Raw genomic sequence first — 21,449 nt, forward strand, 5'->3', positions numbered from 1 at the left:
ACCCCCAATGTAATAAAATAATGTGCACATGGCCAAGAGATGCATGTTATTAAAAAAAAACTATAGGCAGAAACATACTTACAAACCTGTATTGCAAATGATTTGTTTACATGCCTGTTTCCCACTATTGTGTAGGCTCCTTGAAGGAGAGCACAATATTAATTACATCTGTATGTGCTCCTTGGTATGGCCCCCAACCAGTGGCCAGGGTAGTCCATTTTAAATGATTGGTACTAAACATGTCATGTTGATCACCTACATTGACTGACTGGTAGGTTGATAGAACCAGACTCTGTCAGTGACTTGGCACATGTAGCTTGGTGAGACTTCCATCATCCTAGGTGTGCAGATCATGATGAAGGATTTGTGGAGGCTCTGTTAACCAGTTCATACCATCAAAATAGCTTAAGGAAATTTTATGTGGTCTATTGTGAACAACCATGCTTGAAGCAATAAGTATCACCTAATTAATTTGAAGGAAATTCTCCCTCCACTAGACAGCATGTAACAACCATCTGCATTGGCTATATTTTGAAAAATATTTCAGTATGGAACCCAGCGTTTCTAACTCTCACTGAGCATGCTGGTTTGAGCATGACTTTTCCTCCTCTAGGCTCCACCTTCTGATAATTATTATCATGAGACGTTTAGTCAACATGTGTAGTACTTAGGACTAATTAGAGTTGGGAAGAATGAGTGATGAAGTAACCAGCCCACGGCAACTACTATTTCCTCCTTCTTTTTTGTTGTTTTATTTCACCGTGAACGTTTTCCTCAACCAGTCAGTGAGTCAACCAGACTCCAGTAGAACTCACCAAGAGCCTGGGCTACAAAACTTAAAATATCTGGGCTCTCTAACTCCCTTAGCAATGAGTTAACTGCACTGAGCATTGAATATAACCAAATTTGTTTTCAAAATTGAAGTGACTTCAAGACTGTTAAGACCTTTATGGGAGGAACTTAGTCTCCAATGTATTAAAACAATATGCACTTTACAAGGAGATGTAATTGTGAAGAAAATAAGTGTACTCAAAACACTATGAAGATTTTGAAGCCAGTCTTTACTAATGCTTCTTCTCTTTTATTGATGAATCAGAAATGAATGAACCTTAAACTAACAAGAAAGAAACAAAAGAAAGCTCAGATTTATTATGCCACTGTGTCCCAGGAAAAGCTAAAGGCAGTTGAAAAAGCTAACCTCATCAGGGAGGGTGTAGCTCAAATGGTAGAGTGCATGCTTATCATCTACGAGGTCCTGGGTTCAATCCTCAATACCTCCATTAAAAAAGTAATTAAATAAATAAACCTAATTACCTCCCCCCACCAGGAAAAAAAAAAAACCAACCTAGCATTGCAAGGCTACCATTGCATGATCAGACTTTTGGAACATAAAAATCCATGTAAATAACGAGTATGCTATAAGAGGGAAATTTTTGCAGTAAACTCCTATGTTAAAAAAAGAAGAAATCTCAAATGAACCACCTAATTTTACACCTCAAAGATCTATAAAAAAGAAGAACAAACTAAACACAAACTTAGCAGAAGAAAGGAAATAACAAAGATAAGAGCAGAAATAAATGAAATATAACATACCAAAATAATAGATAAAAATCAATGAAACTAAGAGTTGCTCTCTGGAAAAAATGAACAGAACTGACAAACCCATACCTAGACTGATTTTTTTAAAACAGAGAGAGAGAAGCTTTAAATAAATAAAATAAGAAATGAGAGATGATGGTACCACAGAAATGCAAAGGAGCATAAGAGAATACAGTGAGCAATTATACAGCAACTACTGGATAACCTGAAAGAAACTGATAAATTTCTGGAAACATACAATCTACCAAGATGAATCATGAAGAAATAGAAAGTCTGAACACAGATATAACTAGCATGGAGATTGAATCAGTAATCAAAAAACACCCAACAAAGAAAAGCCCAGGACCAAGTAGCTTCATTGGTAAATTCTACCAAACATTTAAAGATTAATGTCAATTCTCACAGTCCTCTTAAAAAGTGAAGAGAAGGGAACACTTCCAAACTCATGTTATGAGGCCAGCATTACCCTAATACCAAAGCCACCCGAAGACATCATAAGAAAATACTACAGGCCAATATCCCTGATGAATATGGGTGTAAAAATCCTCAACAAAAAAAAAGCAAACAGAATCCAACAGCACACTAAATGGATCATGCACCATGACCAAATGGGATTGATCACTTGGATGCAATGATGGCTCAATGTATGCAAATCAATTAACATGATACACTACATTGATAAAATAAAGGATAAAAACCACATGAGTTTTATCTCAATAGGTGTAATAAAAGTAGTTGACAAAATTCAACGTCCCTTCATGATAAAAACTCTCAAAAAACTGGAAATAGAAAGAAAGTACCTCAGCATAACTAAATCCATATATGAAAAACCTGCAGCTAACATCATAGTCAAAGGTGAAAAACTGAAAGCTTTTCCTCTAAGATCAAAGCTAGGACGCCCATTCTCACCACTTCTATTTAACATAGTACTGGAAGTCCTATGCAGAACAGTTAGGCAAGAAAAAGTAATAAAAGGCATCCAGGTTGGAAAGGAAGATGTGAAATTGCCCTTATTTGCAGATGACATGATCTTGCACATGGAAAAACCCTAAAAATTCTGTTGGAACTAGAAAGTGAATTCTGTACAGCTGCAGAATACAAATCAACACACAAAAAAATCAGTTGTATTTCTATATGCAAACAACAGACTATCTGTAAAGAAAATTAGGAAAATGATCCCATTCACAATAGCACCAAAAAGAATAAAATATGAGGAATGAACCTAAGCAAGAAGTAAAAGACTCATATATTGAAAACTACAAAACACTGATGAAAGAAATTAAAGAATACACAAACAAATGGTTTATGAGTTGGAAGATTTAATAGTATTAAAAATGTCCATACTACAGAAGCAAATCTATAGACTCAATGTAACCCTATCAAAATCCCAATAGCATTTTTAGAGAAATAGGAAAAAAAAACAGTTCTACAAAAATATGGAGCCACTAAAGACCATGAATAGCCAGATAAATCTTAAGAAGAATAAAGCTAAAGGTATCACACTTGTTGATTCCAAAATATATTACAAAGATAACAGTAATCAAAAGAGTATGGTACTGGCATAAAGATAGATATATAAACCAAAGAAACTGAATAGAGAGCCCAGAAGTAAATCCACACATACATAGTCAATCAGTCTTTGACAAGGGTCCCAAGAATACACACCAAGGCAAGGATAGTCTTCTTCAGCAAATGGGGTTGAGAAAAGTGGATATCCACATGCAAAAGAATGAAACTGGACCCTTATCTTATAGCATACACAAAACTCAACTCAAAATGGATTAAAGACTTATATGTAAGACGTGCAACTATAAAACTCCTGAAAGAACACATATGGGAAATGCTTCACGACATTGGTCTTGTCAGTGATTTCATGAATATGACATCAAAAGCACAGACAACAAAAATAAAAATAAACAAGTGGTACTACATCAAACTAAACACTTCTGTGCAGCAAAGGAAACAATTAACAGAATAAAAGAAGAAACTATGGAATAGGAGAAAATATTCCCATATATCTGGTAAGGAAATAATATCCAAAATTTGGAAGGAACTCCTACAATTCAAGAGCAAAAAAAACAAACAAACAAAAAAAAAACAACAGAACAGCTAGTAACAGATTTTAAAATGGGCTGAGGATTTGAATAGACATTTCTCCAAAGAAGACTTACAAATGGCCAAAAGATATATGAAAAAATGCTCAATGTCTCTAGTCGTCAGGGAAATGTAAATCAAAACCACAGTGAGATACCGTCTCACACCTGTCAGGATGGCTATTACCAAAAGCGGTGGGGGAGACAGGTATTGTTGAGAACGTGGAGAAATTGGTACCCCTGCAGACTATTGGTGGGAATGCCAAATGTTAACAGCTGCAATAGGAAATAGTATGAAGATTCCTCAAAAAAATTAAAAATAGAACTACTGTATAGATCCAAGGATCCCACTCCTGGGTATATATCCTGAAGAATGGAAATCCAGATCTTGAAGAGATATTAGCACTTCCATGTTGCTTGCAGCACTGTTCACAATATCCAAGACATGCAAACAACCTAAATGTTCATCAACAGATGAATGGCTAAAGAAAATGTTGTATATACACACAACGGAGTGCTATTCAGCCATCAAAAAGAGCCTGCAATATGCTACAATGCTGATAAACCTGGGCGACATTACATTAAGTGAAATAAGCCAGTCACAGGAAGATAAATACTGCATGAATCCCCTTATTTGAGGTATCTAAAACAATCTAATTCATAGAATCAAAAAATGGAAGTTAGTCCCTTGTCGGTTGTATCATTTGCAAATATTTTCTCCCATTCTGTAGGTTCTCTTTTTGTTTTGTTTATGGCATCCTTAGATGTGCAAAAGTTTTTAAGTTTAATTAGGTCCCATTTGTTAATTTTTGCTTTTATTTCAATTATTCTAGGAGCTGGTTCAAAAAAATATTGCTGCCATTTATGTCAAAGAGTGTTCTGCCTATGGTTTCCTCTAGGAGTTTTACAGCATCTGGGGTTAAAAAATGGCATGATGGTTGCCAGTACCTGGGTAGGGAGGAGGACTGGGGAGTCACTAATAAATGGGCATAAAGTTTCAGTTAAAGAAGATTAATAAATTCTAGAGGTCTGCTGTACAGCATTGTACTTACAGTTAGCAATAATGTATTGTACACTTAAAAAATTTTAAGAGGGTAAATCTCACATTAAGTGTTCGTACACAAAGTAAAATTTTTAAAAAATAACAAGTATGCTATGGTGAGGCTTAACTTTATTTTTCTATCTCAACTCTAGTTGCCTTAGTCACTGATAAATAGAAATGTAGTCTATTTCTTGTATTTTTATACCATTTTACTAAGAAGAAGTTTCCAAGCAGAGAAATGAATTTTGTGTTCAAATGGTAAGCTTTCATTTCTTGTTTTATTCAGTCAGCAAACATTTGTTGTGAGACTGCCATGAGCCAGGCACTCAGCAAAGTATTGGAGACACAAAAGTGGTGTAAGAACCCTGTCTTCAAGATACTCATGACCCTCAAGGCAAACTTTATCTTAGTTGCAATAATGCAATAATAACAACGTGTACAAAATAGAGTAGATGCGTAGAGAAAGTGATTGAAATGCTCAAGCAGAATTCAAAAACCCTCTAATATATGGGGTACCACCAAAAAGATGCTTTCAGGGTGCATTTGATAGGAACAGGCAACTTCCAAAGATTCATCCAACCCTGAGGTTCTAAGAGCTTTGTAAAGTGGGGACTTCTCCCCTTAACCACAAAGGAAGGCAACCAGTTAGTGTGCAGGTGACATAAGTGAGGTGTTGTCCACTTTTTCTTGCCATGAATTCTATCAGAGCAGATCCTGAAGACCAACATTTCTCTTCTTTATTTGGATTTTTCACTAAATTATCCTCAGATCAACTGGATGTTCCAGCAATAGGTGTCAGAAAAAAACAGATGGCTATTTCTGTGCAGTCGGAGAGAGCTTGTGCTCTGTCATCAGCATAATGTTTATGAAGTCGATTTTCAGTACCTGCTGGATGAGGCTAATGTGAGCACTAGCTTTCCGCAGCCCATCGGCGTCGTTCCTGGGTGGTTTGACAGGGGTGATATTTTATCACAAACACGAAGAAGGTGAGCTCTGTTCTCCTTGTGTATTCATTACTTGCTTCATCATGCTGGTAAATAATATGCATATGGTAATCTGAGAAACACAGTGTTCCCATTGCTCTTTTTTTAATCCCGGAGTACTGTCTTTCTTTTGTAAATACTACAAAAAAACTCAAAGGCAAGATTACCTCAAATTTGGATTTTACATTCCTCCTATTCTTACTTTCTGGTGCCCACACAACACATAGAGGATATTCCTCTATTGGACCAGTGTTTTTAGCCAGTAGATCCCCTTCTGCTCAGACTCTTACTGTAGAGTGTTCTGGAATAACTCAATAACTCATTCATTTGTTGATTTACAAGTACACATTAAGCACCCACTGTGTGCCTGGCACTACGCTCTGTCTTCAACACAGAACAATGAGAAGGATGAAAGCATCTGATACAGAGACTGTTTTTATTTTTTTTCCCCTAAACTTTTCCAAAAACTGTGACATCATCTAGAGACAATAAAAGACCATGAAATAAATGCCATCAATAGAAGTGGATTAATAATGAATGAGAGAACTCAAAAGCTCTCCAGATCACATATTTCAATCAACAGCCATGAGTAAACTGATAAGCTGAAAACAGCACGATCGCGCCCATGCATTTGGGGAAGAAAGCCTCATTTATAGACTTGGAATATTGAAACCAGAGGCACAGATCAGTTTACTTAGAATTGAGTTTAGTTACATAAGGGTGTTTTACTGAGAGTAGCACTTAATTTACATCAGTTTAAACTGTCAGAATGTTTTAGTCTTTTATGGCCAGGAACTCTTCCATTTATTGATTTATTAAACAAACATGTATTGATCTGCTTCTGTGGATCGATCAGTTGTTGTTCTAGGCACTGGAAATCAAGGGTCCTGAATCCTTAAGTTTATGCTTGGATAAGAGGATAATGAAAACAAACAAATAGACCAAAATTATGCCAGATATTAGAACTTGTGATATGTGATGTGCAAAAAAACAAATGGTAGGTGTGTGCGTGTGTGCGTGCATGTGTAAAAGTGTGCATTACATAAGGTGATCAGGTGGAGCCAATCATGCAAATCGGGGAGGAAAATAATTTCAGGCAGAAAACAGAATATTTACCTACTCTTTTCCAAAGATGGCTCTGCCTGGACAAAAGCAGTATGCAATTATCTAAATCAAGTGTTGGCAAATCCTCTTCTGCCATCTGTTTCCATTTTTTAAAAATTTAACCGTTTTTTTGTAAATAAAGTGTTTCTGGAACACAGCCAGGACTGTTTTATGTACTGTCTGTGGCTGTTTTCACACCACAACACTGGAGCTTTACGGTTGTAGGAAAGACCCTGCGGCCCACAAAGTTGAAAATATTTATCTGGCTCTTTACAGAAAAAATTTGCCAACACCTGATCTCAGTCACCAACTTGAATAATCATTATATACGGCCTTTTTTTATTCTTTAACTCTGTGAGCTCAAACCAACCATTTAGAGAAACTCTGATAAAATGCACCTAGTGATGATAGTTGACATTTATTGAGTGAAATTACATCCCTGGCACTGTTTTAAGCACTTCATGTGAATTGCATTACACTTAATGTTCACAGCAGCAGTATGTGGTGGGTAGGAGTATCACTCCAGGGTATGGATGAGGCAATTGAGACACAGAGAAGTTAAGTGATTCACTTGATTACACAGCAAGCAAGTGGTGGCACCAAGATTCAAAACCAGACAGCTTGGGTCATAAATACTGTCCTGAATTACCTTCATGATTTAGCATTCTGCGACTCCACCACCATAACAGACCCCATTGCTTAAAACTGCCTCTCTATTCCTAATTTGCACAAGTAAGCAAATATCTTGCTCCAGAGAATTTAGAACTTGCTTTAGAGCCAAATTTTACCACTCTTACTTGCTTAGCATTCAGAATAAAAAGACGGCTTCCGAGTGATTTCCTCTCAAGATTCATTGAGAAGCCCTGGAGAAATAATTTAGAAACATCCATACTGGAAATCCAGTCTGTTTCTTTAATTACCCAAATGAGCTCATTACTAAATGTACTAGATAATTCTGCAGCCTCTCCCTTGTTTTGACTGTAAGATGTTCATTAGAGCCATTGTCACTCTTCGTTTTCTAAGGATCCAACGTAACTTCAGCATCTCTTCCCTGGATTTCTGGATGATTTCCACTAAAATCCTACATATACTTGGTACAACTATGTGTAAACTCACCTGAAAAATCTATTTTGGAAAGTTCAAATTCTGCGATGTTTAGTCCAGTCTAGGCTCCTAACAGCCTTAACCCTGAAACTATATGTGTTCATCTCTATTAAAGATATCTATATCTCTATATCTATTTTTTGGCAGCCTAGTCACTTCTTAAGAGATTTCCCATAGGTTAATAAAAGCTTCCAAAAATCACTTGAACTTAAACTTACACATCTAATGAAAACACTAAACTTAACAGAATTCCCATTTTTCCCAAGTTCGAGTATGGGCTATGAATAGTTATTGAATAACCATAAAGTGCTAACCAGTACCTTATCACACAGGTGGTGATGGTTTCTGTCCTCATGGAACAGTGGGAAGAGGGAAAGTGGATATACAATGTAGTGAGTGTTACGTTGAACAATGAACAGGATGACAGAGCAGTCCAGACCCATGGCACCTAACTAGGAGTTGGGGGTGGAGAGCATAGTCAAGGAAGGCTTCCTAAAAGACAAAATTTAGAAGATATAGTTGATCAGAGTTGGAGTATAGAAAGAGAGAGGATTGGAAATAAAGGAGTCAAGGGTGACATCTGGTTTCATCACCAGCATTTTGTTGAATTATTAGCCTTTTCTCAGTATATATTTCTCCACACATCCAAAGCTGATACTCATCCATTCAAATCAGGACACCTTCTGCAATGTTTCATGGATGCTTTTTCTGCCTCAAGATAGTAAGAGAATCGATCCAGCCTCATTTTGCTAGTAACCAGTTGTGGGATTTTGGACAAGGAACTTAACTTTGCTCAGCCTGTCTTTTCATCCTTATAAGGAAATTGAACAAAATGATTTTTGTGGTTCCTTCTACCTCTAAAATTCTACCTTTTAAAGTCATGTCCTTTTCATAATGCTTCCCTAATCTCTGCGGCTTCGTGTGGAGTTTCCCAATTTTGGATCATAGGATGGTGTATCTGTTAGAATTGTATTACACTGTCTGTCATCCCAAACCTGACTAACCAGGAACTAAGCCAAGTGGGGTTTATTTTTCTCAATTATTAAGGAGTCCAGAGGCAGGCAGCCTATGGTTGATGAAATAGGTACATAAGGGCATCTGGGATTCAGGCTCCCTCAAAGTTTCTTCTTAGCCATCTGTGGTTCCAAGACAGCTGCTCCGTCTATAGCTTCAAGTCTGACATCCAGGCAAGAACAAGGGCTATCAAGAAGGGCAAGTCAGGGGCTGGCTGAATATGCTTTCTTTGAAAGAGCTTGCCCCATTGGCGTCTGCTTAAATCTCATTGGTCAGAACTGTGTCATATGGCCATGCCTAGGGGTAAGGAGGTCTGGGAAATGGTCTTTTTTTTTGACTACGGACATTGATGCACTAAACAGAATGAGGGTTGTGCTGATAAGGAGGAAAAGGAGAAAGGATATTGGATAGGCAGCTCACATCATTTGCTGAAGGTTATTCAGATGTAATATTCAAAATATTTTTAAACAGATCTGGGGTAGCCACGGAGCAATCAGAACAGATGCTGGCCAGCACCCTGGAGCAGCTCCTACAAGCTGAACAGCTGCCCTCGAGTTTTTCTACTTGGCATTATAGTCATTGCATCCCCCCTCCCCCCATGTAATAACCTGAAGTCCATCAAAGACTGGATTATATTTTTCATATATTCTTTCCGTTCTCCAGAAGAGTGACATTTACATAGAGGAAGTGTTCACTTTTGTTGAAAGGAGTTGAATTATTCATATTATAATCTAAGGATGAGACAACTAGGCAAAGAAATATTCAAGTTATTATCTGTTCAGTTTCTTCTCCTCTGCATGGTGACTGTATATCCTAAATGCCACAGTACAGTTGATTATAAAGGTGACAGATGAATATGGGCTTTGAAGGTTGTTTAGATCTCTTACAACTATTCAAAAGGATTATTATAGACTTAAAAAAAGGAGAGAAAAAAAATTGCCTGAAGCTTTTCACTTCAGAGATTCAGAAGACCTTTCCCTTCATTTATTAGGTTGAATAGAATTAATAAGGAGCCACCCCCACCCTGTTACAATAAAGAATTTTAAAAAATCATTTCCTTAAAGAATTACATCTGGTTCTTCCAGCCTGTAATAATCCTAATAGTGTATTATTTCTTTTCACTTGAATTTTGAGTAACTGGAATGCTGAGAGGTACAGATGGAGTGTTTTACTTAATTTTCTTATAAACTTGAGATTAACTCAGAAATTCATGTATCAATTCTTATTCTTGAAAAAAAGAGTTACGTATTTTTAATGTTCATAGTTTAATTTTCACTAATCAAATCTTTCCAAGTGCCTGTATTTCCTCTGCTACACTATATTTAAATGCTATTTCAGTTTCTGCTATACTTTTTTCATTTGCTCTTCTTCTCCAGTTTATTCTCGATTCTGTGTTTTTTTATGAAATACAAGTATAACCGAAATTATTTGAAAAAATCAATGGGCTACTAAGAAAAATATACATATGCAATATCCACTTTCCAGATTAGCTTGGCAAGACCTACCTTTGAATCATAATTTCCACTAAAACATCTCTGAAATGCAAATTATTCTATGAGGTAATAAAGGTTAGAATATAGTGGGTGCTTCGTTTCATTCCTTTATCTTTAATCTCTTGCTTTGGCGCCTTTTAATATTTGAGCTACATACTTACATCTTTTTTGGTCCTTTCAGGAAATCTCTTTACATTTTGCCTGGCTGATTTTTTAAATTAATAAAGTATGGTGGGTTATCTTCTTTATATCCTACACCTTCAATTCTGAGATGAACTTTTTTTGCACACACTTTATTATCTTTGAAATTGGGATACATCCTTAATTTTGGAAGGGGGCTGCATATTATGATTTAATCAGAAGGCTTTTTCCCCTTGGCAGTACATAAATTAACAGTAGGAAATAAAACAATTGATGGCTTCTCACATGCGTTGAAGTAAAATAATCTCTAACAGTAACAGTCTACTTTGAAGAACTTCTGAATGATCCAGGAACCTGCTCTGAACCATACAATTGTTTCTGACTTGTGCCGTCTTATTATATCCTAACCAGAATGAGGTTTAAGTCTTTGAAAATAGGAAATGCAAGTAAGGGTATAGATACTCGTCCTTATGAGTCTCTACATAGTATTTTTTCTCAACTGCAGTTTTTGAACCTTACTGACTATGCCTTGCAAGTGACTAACAAAACCAAAATGTAAAGCATGTCCTATTTTCTGTAAATTTCCAGTCCGCCTTCCACTCCTCCCCCACCACAATAGCAGACAAATCACTAAGTAACTTCCTGGTCACCTATCTACTCAATGAGAATATTGTAGTTATTGTGATACCTTCTTTTTTTAAAATTCTGATTAAATATACATAACATGAAGTTTACCATCTTAACCGTTTTTAGGAGTACAGTTCAGGAGTGTTAAGTAATTCACGTAGTTATGCAACCAATCTCTAGAACTCTCCCCATCTTGAAAAACTGGAATTCCTGTGATATCTTTTAAAAGGCAATTCTCTAATCTCCAGCTTTTAGCTACACAGCCCTTACAATTTTTGACAGAACAGTTTCAGATAATTCTAAGCCTCAACCCAGAGGGTTAGCCCCAGCCCAAGCCAGATTAGACCATTAAGACTTTTTTTCAAAGTTTCAAACTTTACTATCTTTAGATATGTGTGTGTAAGTTTGTTTGAATGACTATATCAGTCTATAAAGTGGAATTAAACATTTTAATATTTTAGCACTTTCATACTTCAAAACATTTCCTGCTGATTGGCTCCCACCAAAAAGGAATGTGTCCTTCCATTAAAGGACCTGACGCATTACAGTAATTGTTCCCAGATCTCTTTTCTTGTCTTACCTTGTTATTTAATGATAGTGTGCTTCTTTGAAGTCAGAAAATAGTCTTTCATGATCTGCACTCAAAGGTATGGTTGAATCAGATAACTGTATCCTTGTTGAAGGAGATTGTTTTGAAACATATGAACTAATGAGAAGGCAAATTGGTTCTCCTACTGAATTTCTAGGAGCCCTAGACCTCGGTGCTGGTGCCTCCAGAGGGAACACAGGGTACAAATAGGAGGCTAAATGAATGGAGCTGGCCACATGCTCGCTCTTCTCTGCTTTCAAATATTCCTATTTGGTGTATATATATATATAATATTATATATTTATACACACACAAAAATATCTATCTATATTTATACACACACACACACACACACACACACACACACGTGTATGTTTTAATCCTTCCCCACCTCTTTTCCCCTCTGATAACCGTAAGTTTGTTTCCTATGTCGGTGAGTCTCTCTGTTTTGTAGTGTTTTGAGATCTTGTATAGATTTTTCAGGATTTCCATAAAGAAAAGAAAGTCATGCTGCTTTAAAAAAATTCCTTGAAAAGTGGAGAAAATAGACACTTTTTATTTAAACAGATCTGGGTTCAAATTATAACTCAGACCTGTGCGGTCTTTAGACCAATCGCTAACCTCCAAGCTTCATTTTCTTTATGAGTAAAATGTTAGGTATTGTCATCACCAACCTGGTGAGAGGATTGTAAAATAGAGTATTAAGCATGTCTCGCATGAAGTTCACGTCCTCAGTGAATTCAGCTGGCTGATGGCAGCCAGCATCAGAAATTGCAGGGCATCAAGCATCGTTGGTTCACAATCATTGATGGGATGTCCCTTTTTTTCAGTCTGTCTCCTACCCACCTGCCTCTTCTATAAGAGGTCAAGAAAGAGTTTTAGATAAGTGCTTTATTCCCCCTGTAAGGCAAGTTCTCAAGGGTGGGCTTTGGGCGAGCAGCTTCAGCACCACCAGTGACTTTATCAGAATTATAAAATCTCAAGCCTCACCGCAAACCTATGAGTCAGAAACTCTGGGGGTGGATTTTAGCAATCTGTATTTTAATAAGCCTTCGAAGTGATTCTGATGCACACTGAAGTTTGAGTAAAGAAGCGACTCACATGGACTAACCAGCTAAAGTGGGAACAGGAGAGGTATGGGGTAGGCCAGTTTGTAGCAGAGACAGGAGTCTAATAATAACTGGTCTCTCAAGGACTGGAAACCAGATCCAGGGACCTTGGGAGCTGACGTTAGTAGGTCTTTACCCTGGTGCTGCCTTTCCCATCAGTCAGTCAACTTCTAGGGCAATAATTCTCAACCAGGGACAATTTTGCTTCCCAAAGCTATTTCCCACTATCTGGAGACATTTTTACTGTCATGACTGGGGAGGTGGTACCCGCATCTAGTGAGTAGAGTCCAGGGATGCTATTAAACATCCTACGATGCACAGGACAGCCCCACAACAAAAAACATCCAGCCCCAAATGTCAATAGTGCTGAAACTGAGAGACCCCACTCTCTGGAGGTCTTCCTCCTAATCTACTTGCATCTCTCCCCGCAACCAACTAACTTCTCTCCTTGTCACCTACAAGCTCTTAAACTGGCTTCTGTGAGCCCTCAGGGGGGTCCATGAATAGAACTCAGAAAGTCCATAAACTCCCACAAATGTTTACAAAATATTGTCTTTTTCTTTCTTTATTCATTAATTTATTTGTGTGTGTGTGTGGCAAGCTTTGGGAAGGCTGCAGTGCATGGTTTTCATGAAATTCTTAAGAGGCTTTTTCTACGTTAATTCTGTGTATTATTTCTCTGCCTCAGAGTTCTGCTCATTCACCACTTCAGTTTGCTGGTCGTTTCAGCTCACTCTAGGCTCACGGCCATTCTGCTGTCTCTACTTCATAACTTCTCAACTTCTACCCCTACTGCTGCTTCCTTTTTCTTGATTCATTTCCCAGCTCAAATCCCCAAGATGAGGCATCTGATTGACACTGCTGTTTCTTCTTTGGGAGGAGCTTTTCACACCAGACGCCCTCGTGGGCCCCTGACAATCCAGTGCAGTAGCTGCCCCGATCCTGGTCAGACCCACCGTGAGATGGAGAAAGCCGGAGGGGAGTCACGTCAGCTGGTCCTTGTATGACCGTTCAAGGCAGGCTCCCTCAGAACAGGCGCTGACTGGGGCAAGCATCAAGATGGTCCTAACTAAGATGATGAGGAGAAAATCCAGGGGTTGAGCTCTGGCTGGAGAAGCCACAGGTCGTCTGGAAAAGGGAAGAGCATGGAATCAACCTTCAACAGAAAGCAGGGTGCAGTAAGGACCAGCAAGTTCAGAAGCCTGTGATGAGGGTGGAGTCGAGCAGGGGAGGTAATCTGGGGTCCAGGAAGAAGGGACAGGGCTCAAGGGGTCCACATGATCAAAGAAAAAGCTCAGATGCAGAAGCAGGAACAAACCAATGCTATCGAACGATCAGCAAAAGTAAGGCACTTCTGTCTCTCTTGCTTTTACTCGCCACCTTCCTCAGCGGAAGCTAATCCACTTAACAGCTCAGTGAGGAGGCTTGTAGGACGAAACAGTGGAAATGCTGCATTTGCTGAGGAAGTCAAGGCACCACAGAGAGATTTGATTTGCCCTTTGTGCCACTCATCCCTTCACTCTCTGACCCCCTTCTAGCTCCTTTGCTTTTCTTTTAGTTCGTTTCATGACATCAGAATTTTGTTTGTCTAACTGAATAGAAAAGAAGTATTTATTTCCTACTTTTTAATTTTAAAAAGCAACAGAGTTAACTCTCTAAGGAAAATAACTCAAAACTCTAAACCGCATTAAATTAGATTTGTATTTAAGTAGACTTGAATGAACCATTCTTCTTTGGGTTAGTAGATCCAAAGGGGGAAAAAAATGTTCCTCCATCCAATGTTATTTGGTTTAGGTGACAGAGATGCATCCTACCAACCCCAAGAAATACCTTAAAACCAGGGAAGGGTATAGCTCAAGTGGTAGAGTGCTTGCTTAGCATGAATGAGGTCCTGGGTTCAATCCCCAGTACCTCCTTTAAAAATAAACCTAGTTACCTCTTCCCACCAAAATAAAGTAATTAAATAATATTATAATAAATAAAAGATAAGGTTTTTTTTAATTTAAAAAAAAAGAAACACCTTAGAACCATGGTTCACAAGCTTCGTCATCTATGAGAATTCCAAAAGTTCAAGTGTCACCCCACATCATTACATCAGAATGTTTGGTGGCAGGGAAGCCAAGAAGTCAATATGTTTTTAAGGTTTCCTAGGGAGTCCAATGTGCAACAGATTTGAGGAACCACGACTTTAGAGGATGTTTCACTAAAGTCCTGATATTGGATTGCTGTCTTGCCACTTTTTACCAAAAAGTGGAACGTGAAAGAGAATACGTTGTTTTTCAACTAATTGAATTAAATCTCAGTTAATCGAGGCTGTGCTCTAATTTATTCCCAGAAGTCAACTAGCTGAGATCAAATTAGCTGTCAGGCTAGCATTTTGGCCTCCTATAGTCAAAACAATCAACTTCACTGATTTGGGGTTGTTAGTTTAATCTTCAGCTTCATAACTTGGTGTTTTAACTTATCCAGACACAACTTGGGACCCTGGGGATTTTCTGACTTATTCACCACCGTGTTCCCAGAGTCAGTCGGGAGCACTAACATCTCCAAGGTACCGCATCCGGGTGTGATCATGTAAGGAGAAAGTAGCCATCAGAATCCCTCAAGCCGCAGCTCACCATCTCAGCCCGCACTTCCAGAGGCCTCCCAGTTCCGGCTCTGTCTCAGCTCCGTGGTTTCTGTTTCGTCTTCAAATGTGAAGAGTTGTGTTGTTTTTCAGTAAGCATAGCTGGAAAGACTCCAGGGCCTGTTTCAGAGGGCATTCTACTGTGATGGCCTGTTCTCATGACCATTTGTGGGACCTCGTTTGAGCGAGACCACTTTGTGCTCCTAGCAGCGGTGTCCTTTGCTAGTCCGGGCGCCTCATCTGCAGGTTCACAGCCTTTAAGGACAGAAAGCGAACCCTGTGAGGAAGGGATCAGACTCAGGGCTGCTCAGTCCCATAGGAAGAGCCCAAAACATCACTTAATGATGATCTCTGAAAGCATGACAGATGAGCAGAAAGAAAACTCAGGCTAAGAAAGAGAAAGAAAAATACCATATGAGATCACTCATATGTGGAATCTAAAAAAAAAACACAAATATAGAACAGAAACAGACTCATAGACATAGAATACAAACCTGCAGTTACCAAGGGGGAGCGGGTTGGGAAGGGACAGACTGGGAGTTCGAAATTTGTAGATACTGACAGGCATATGTAGAATAGATAAACAAGATTATACTGTATAGCACAGGGAAATATGTACAAGATCTTGTGGTAGCTCACAATGAAAAAAATGCAACAATAAATGTATGTATGTTCATGTATAACGGAAAAGTTGTGCTCTACACCGGAAATTGACACAACATTGTAAAATGACTATAACTCAAAAAAAAAAAACTGTTAAAAAAAATAAAAAAAGAAAACTCAGGCTGGTTGGTCACTATTTCCACAGAGGAAACAAGCTTAAAGTGCAGTTAATTGTCAGTTTAGTGAAACAGAGACAGTAACTTCAGGATTAAATAATAAATTTGACCATTGGAAGAAGCCAGTGGTATTTATTGCTAAAGAGACAGTCTGCTGTGAAACAGAGATCGAAGGACTGGGTCTCAATCCTACCTTGACCTCTAACTTGCCACGTGACCATGCCTGTAACATGAGTTTTCAGGCCCTCAGTGCCCTCGTCAGTCAGGTGAGAGGCCGAGCTGGGTAATCATCGAAGTCCCTTATTACACACTAACACACTGTGATATTTAAAAACAGGACATGGAGCCTTCTGCCTTGAGTGGGTATTAATAGAATCTTGATTAGATGAGGTTCCTGCTCAAGAATTGGCAGACTAATTCACTAATTTGTTTCCTATTTTGAATTGCAAAAATTTCAGGACCACATTAGATAACAAGAAACTATTATTACTTCTATTAGACAAGGAAAATAACACCATGGCTGTGTAAGAACACAGTCATGACTGCTCGATATACATACTGAAATAGGTAGTGGTCAAATAGCAGGATGTCTGGGATTTGCTTTTTTAAAAAATAATAAAATGAAGTAATATATCCAATAATATATCTAGATCTCACAAGATGCCTTTTGGTCTGGCACCTTTTCTGAATATGGAATCTAGGTTCTAGAAAAAGGAGTCAGGAGCCTGAAGAAGTAAGCAAATGGTCTTGAATGTTGTGGACAAAGAGCCAAGCTTTCGAGGCCACACAAAACTTTTCCTGAAAATCTGGAATATGAAGGTTGAATTAATTTACCTTTCCTTCTGGGTTATATGGATAGGATGGTAAGCTGAAAGCTTACCCTGGTGGGGGCGGGGGAAGAACGGAATGGAAGCCCTGAGAAGTTTTAGTGACTTTGCTGGGGACGCATACTAATTGCACCATCAAAGCCAGAACGAGGACTGCAGGGTGAGGTTCCTTGACTACCTCTCTTCTGTACCTCCTCCCCCTCCTGCTGGGGAAGTACCAAAAGTAGCAATATGCTTTGGGCACCATTTCCCCATTTTTTAATTTGTCCAGTATCCCAGTCTCCTTAATTGTTCTTGAAGCTCCTTCTAGTGGTTCAAGCTCTCCTTTAAATAAAAATTAACAAGACCTGAAAGCAGTGAATGCAGAACACCATCCTGGCTTCTTATGAGATATTAGCAACTCCCCACTGGAAGGGGCTTGGGTGCTGCCCTGGAATAGGATGTGGGCTGTGCCCACATTAGTCAGGCTGACCAAATGCTACACATTCCAGCTATTTTCACTTTTTAAAAATGCAATCAAAGTTTAAATTATTCATAAAAGAAGTGTGAATTGTTCACAGAGAAGGTCTTTACATAAGCACACCAGCTCACTCAGACACAAACCATCTGTATTAGTGTCTCAGGGCTTCTGTAACAAAGTGCCACAACTGAATGGCTTAAAATAACAAATTTATTTTCTCACACTTACGGAGAACGAAGGTTTCACCAGAGCCACATTCCCTCTGAGACTCTAGATAGACTCCTTCCGTGCCTCTTCCTGGCTCCCAGTGATGGCTAGCACGTCTTGGCATCCTCTGGCTTACAACTGCATCACTTCCGTCTCTGTTCTGTTACCACACGTCCTTTTCCTTGTGTGTCTCTTCTCCGCTTCTTACCAATGTGACCTCATCTTAACTAATTACATCTCCTGTGACCCTATTTCCAAATAAGGTCACATTCTGAGCTACTGGGGGATGGTAACATCTCTTTTGGGGGGGGACACGATTCAATCAACGAAACCACCCAAACCGATGACACTGTGAGGCTTCCACTTGCATTTACTGTTGTGGCTGGGCTCCTGACTTGACACATATCAGAGTGAAAAATCCAATTCCATCTGGAAAGTGATTTTTGGCAAGAAGGATTGAGAGAACAGCCCAAGCTCCGTGGCCAACGCCAGCCGCATGAGAAACACACGTCCCAACCTGCGTAACACACTCCACAGAACCCAAGTAGTGCTGCCAACGCAGTGATGGTAGAGGAGACGCAAGCTTGCAGTGGAAAGGGCCCCGAGGATTGATGACCTGCCCCCTGCTGCTTGCCATGCTGTCTTGGCCCTTACCCCTCTCAGTGCTTCCTCCCTCTGCCTGAGCTCATCCTCTCTGCTTGGCTGGGAAACAACAGCTGCTTTGAATCTAGCCATTTTGATTTGGTGGTGAGTGAGCTGTAAACCAAATCAAGCCAAACTGAGCAAATCCAGCCACTGTCACAAGCAAGTTATCCAGTTATTGCCTTTTTTTTTTCTTTTTGCAGTGAGGGGAGGGGCAGTAAGGGCCTTATGTATCACGAGGCAAATATTAATCTGCCTGAAGAGTCAGCTTGACAAGGGGTAATCAGCAAACAGGTTGGTGCTCATCAGAGCTGCACAGACCGGTCATTGAGGATGTTCAGAGCCAGGAACGAACCTACCAGGCACCTTGGCCAAATCTAGCAAATTTTGTGCCTTCGCCCTCTGCCTTCTGAAGCAAGGGTCCAAACTTCGCCTGGCTTGTGGCATGCCCAAGGTAAGTCACTGGACTTCTTGGATTCTGGCCAGATTTCCTGGTGCCACAAGCTCTCTTTCTCTCTGTCTCTGTCTCTCTCTCTCTCTCCCCCTCTCTCTGTTGGTGAGTATCAGGTCTTCTAGGGGTGGAGAGACAGTGAAAGTGTGTTTCCAGAATGCAAACCCTCCCACCCTTCTGCTTGGTATTTGACCAGCTTTCTGAGGTAGGGTAAACTACTCTGCCACTTACAGAGGATGGAAGGAGAAGGCAAGAGGAAAAAAAAAGAAGAAGAAGAAGAAAGGGGAAATATGTTTCAAAGAGGAAAGAAAACATTACCAGTGGGTAAAATGATCAGGACCTATCATGATACAATATAATGATCTCTGAATGATAGAGGAAGTGGATTTGGCCAAGATACTGGAATCTGTCCAGATTTCAGGACTTCCTCGTGTCTTAAAACCAGTTGAGCCCCGACTCCGCATTTGCCATGGTTAGTCCCTTGACCTTTGTGTAAGTCCTCCCTAACCTCCTTGGACCTGAGATGTGGAAGGCAGAGGAAGGGTTCTGTCAGACCGGCACAAATCCACATGGCCCATCTGCCGGCAGCTCCGCCAGGCACACGGGAAAGCTGAGTGGAGGACAGGATGCTCAAAATTTAGAAACTGGACTGGGAATTCAATCCATAGGGTAGGATTTTGCTGTTGCCTTAGTTGTTTGTACAGTAAATGGAACAAATCAAGAACACTAAGGCGAGAACTTTCTTCTCTTGATGCCTAAACGCCAATCATGATTTTTTGGATTTCTCTCAGTTGGCATCTCAGTTCCTATCCAGCTCCTGTAATAAAAGCTGCGTACATTTCCACCACCACCATTCAAAAGGATGAGACGTTATGGGTTTTGTTTTTTGTTTTTTGTTTTTTTTTTTTTGCTTCTTTCTTTCCCCACTGGATTCTATCTCTATGGCTTTGTATTGATTAACAATTGGTTCTGTTCCCTTTGCAATCTGGAGGCCCTGTTCTGGCTCAGCTCTGACTTGGAATACTGGATCCTCAGCAGCAAGGTTTTGGAAAGGAAGGAAAGAGAACACAGGGAAGGGGCAAAAGATGGAGGTAGATTTGAAGGTTCGGCCTGAAAGTTGTATTTAAATACAGGGCCAGTTATCTCTAGAACTCCGACTTCCCAGCTGTCAAATACTTGATGGACAGGTTAAAAGTGAGGACAAGACTAATTGTCAAGGCTCTTGGGGGGGAGGTGGACAGGATAACTGCTTTCATGTTCATCACTGTTTATTCAAAAAGAGTGTGGCTAATAATGAGTGTTGCTGAACATGAAAGGATATCTATTATCATTCTTTCAAGGAAGTAGGGGAACCAACACACTAACATTTCTTTTAAACAGCTTCATTTTAATATCATTTACATACCATAAACTTTCCCTCTTTAAAGTATACAACTCAGTGGTTTTTAGTGTATTTCCAGACCATTTTACCACCCCAAGAAGGAACTTTACACATCGGCAGTCATTCCCCATTCCCCTAGCTCCCCTACCCCCAGCCCCTGGCAACCGAAAATCTATTTTCCATCTCTGTAGATTTGCTTTTTCTAGATAATTCGTATAAATGGAATCATATTTTGTGCAGTCTTTTGTGACTGGCTTCTTTCACTTAAGATGATGTTTTTGAGGTTTGTCCATGTTGTAGTATGTATCAGTACTTCATTTTCTTTTTATTGCTAAATAAGATCTCATAAGGATATACCAAATTTTGTTTGATGGATAGATTTTATTTATTTTATTTTCATTAAAATATATTAGTATTTTAATACACTAGTATTTTAATGAACAGAGGAAATTTTGTCACAGTCTCTGCGATCTGAGTTAAACACCTTTTTAGCTGTAAGTATGAGCTCATAAAACCAATGCTGATCCTACTATCTTAGATTTCAGGGAATTTCATATTGATTGCAAAAATTATTTTTATTTTAATTTGTGGAGAGCGGATGTTTGCAGGATGACCTAATGATAATAATACAATAAGGTCATGATATTTATATTTGTGCTTCTCAATTATCTTAGTAGAATAGGTCTGTATTGAAGAGTGTTCGCTCCTCCCTTCTAACAAAATAACTTTGGAATGTGTGAAATCTTTTTACTGACATGCACAGGAAATAGAGCACTTTCCTTTGTGTTCAGCCAGCAAATTAACAGCTGAGTTTGAGGCTCAGCTCCATGGCTGGGCTGCCAGGGGTCTACTGGTCACACTGGACCATTGTGTCAGTTTCTGTCTGTCTCTGCTTCTGGCTCAGGGAAGAATGAGGAAACATGGAAAAGTGGAGAGAGAGGGAACAAATACGGTTGCACAGGTCTGAGAAGTTGCTCTGGGATCCATATTCAGACAGTCCTTTCTCAATGTGGCAAAATGCTTGCTGCCCACTCTCCTTATGTGGTCAGACCGAGAGCTATGGAATCCTGTCGTGGTCATTTCACATCTCTGTGACATTGGGCAAGTATTTAACCTGTCTCTTTTATCCTCTCAGCAAAGCGAAGATAATAATTGTTTTTATTTCCCAGAGATGCATT

The 21,449-nt window shown here is 39.2% G+C and overlaps 1 protein-coding gene across 4 annotated transcripts in view; it reads left to right on the top strand.

Annotated features, from left to right (window-relative positions):
* The window catches only part of PRLR (prolactin receptor), a 138,492-nt gene that overhangs the window by 66,390 nt on the left and 50,653 nt on the right, over positions 1-21,449 (top strand). Inside the window, exon 1 of one of the 4 annotated variants that reach the window (XM_072958786.1) lies at positions 18,722-18,893. The exons of the other annotated variants lie outside the window; for them this stretch is intronic. The gene's annotated coding sequence lies outside the window, so the exon portion shown is untranslated. Of the gene's footprint in view, positions 1-18,721; positions 18,894-21,449 lie in introns of those variants that run through there. 4 annotated transcript variants of the gene reach the window in all.

Source organism: Vicugna pacos, chromosome 3 (assembly GCF_048564905.1).
Source record: "Vicugna pacos chromosome 3, VicPac4, whole genome shotgun sequence".
Lineage (NCBI taxonomy): Eukaryota > Metazoa > Chordata > Mammalia > Artiodactyla > Camelidae > Vicugna > Vicugna pacos.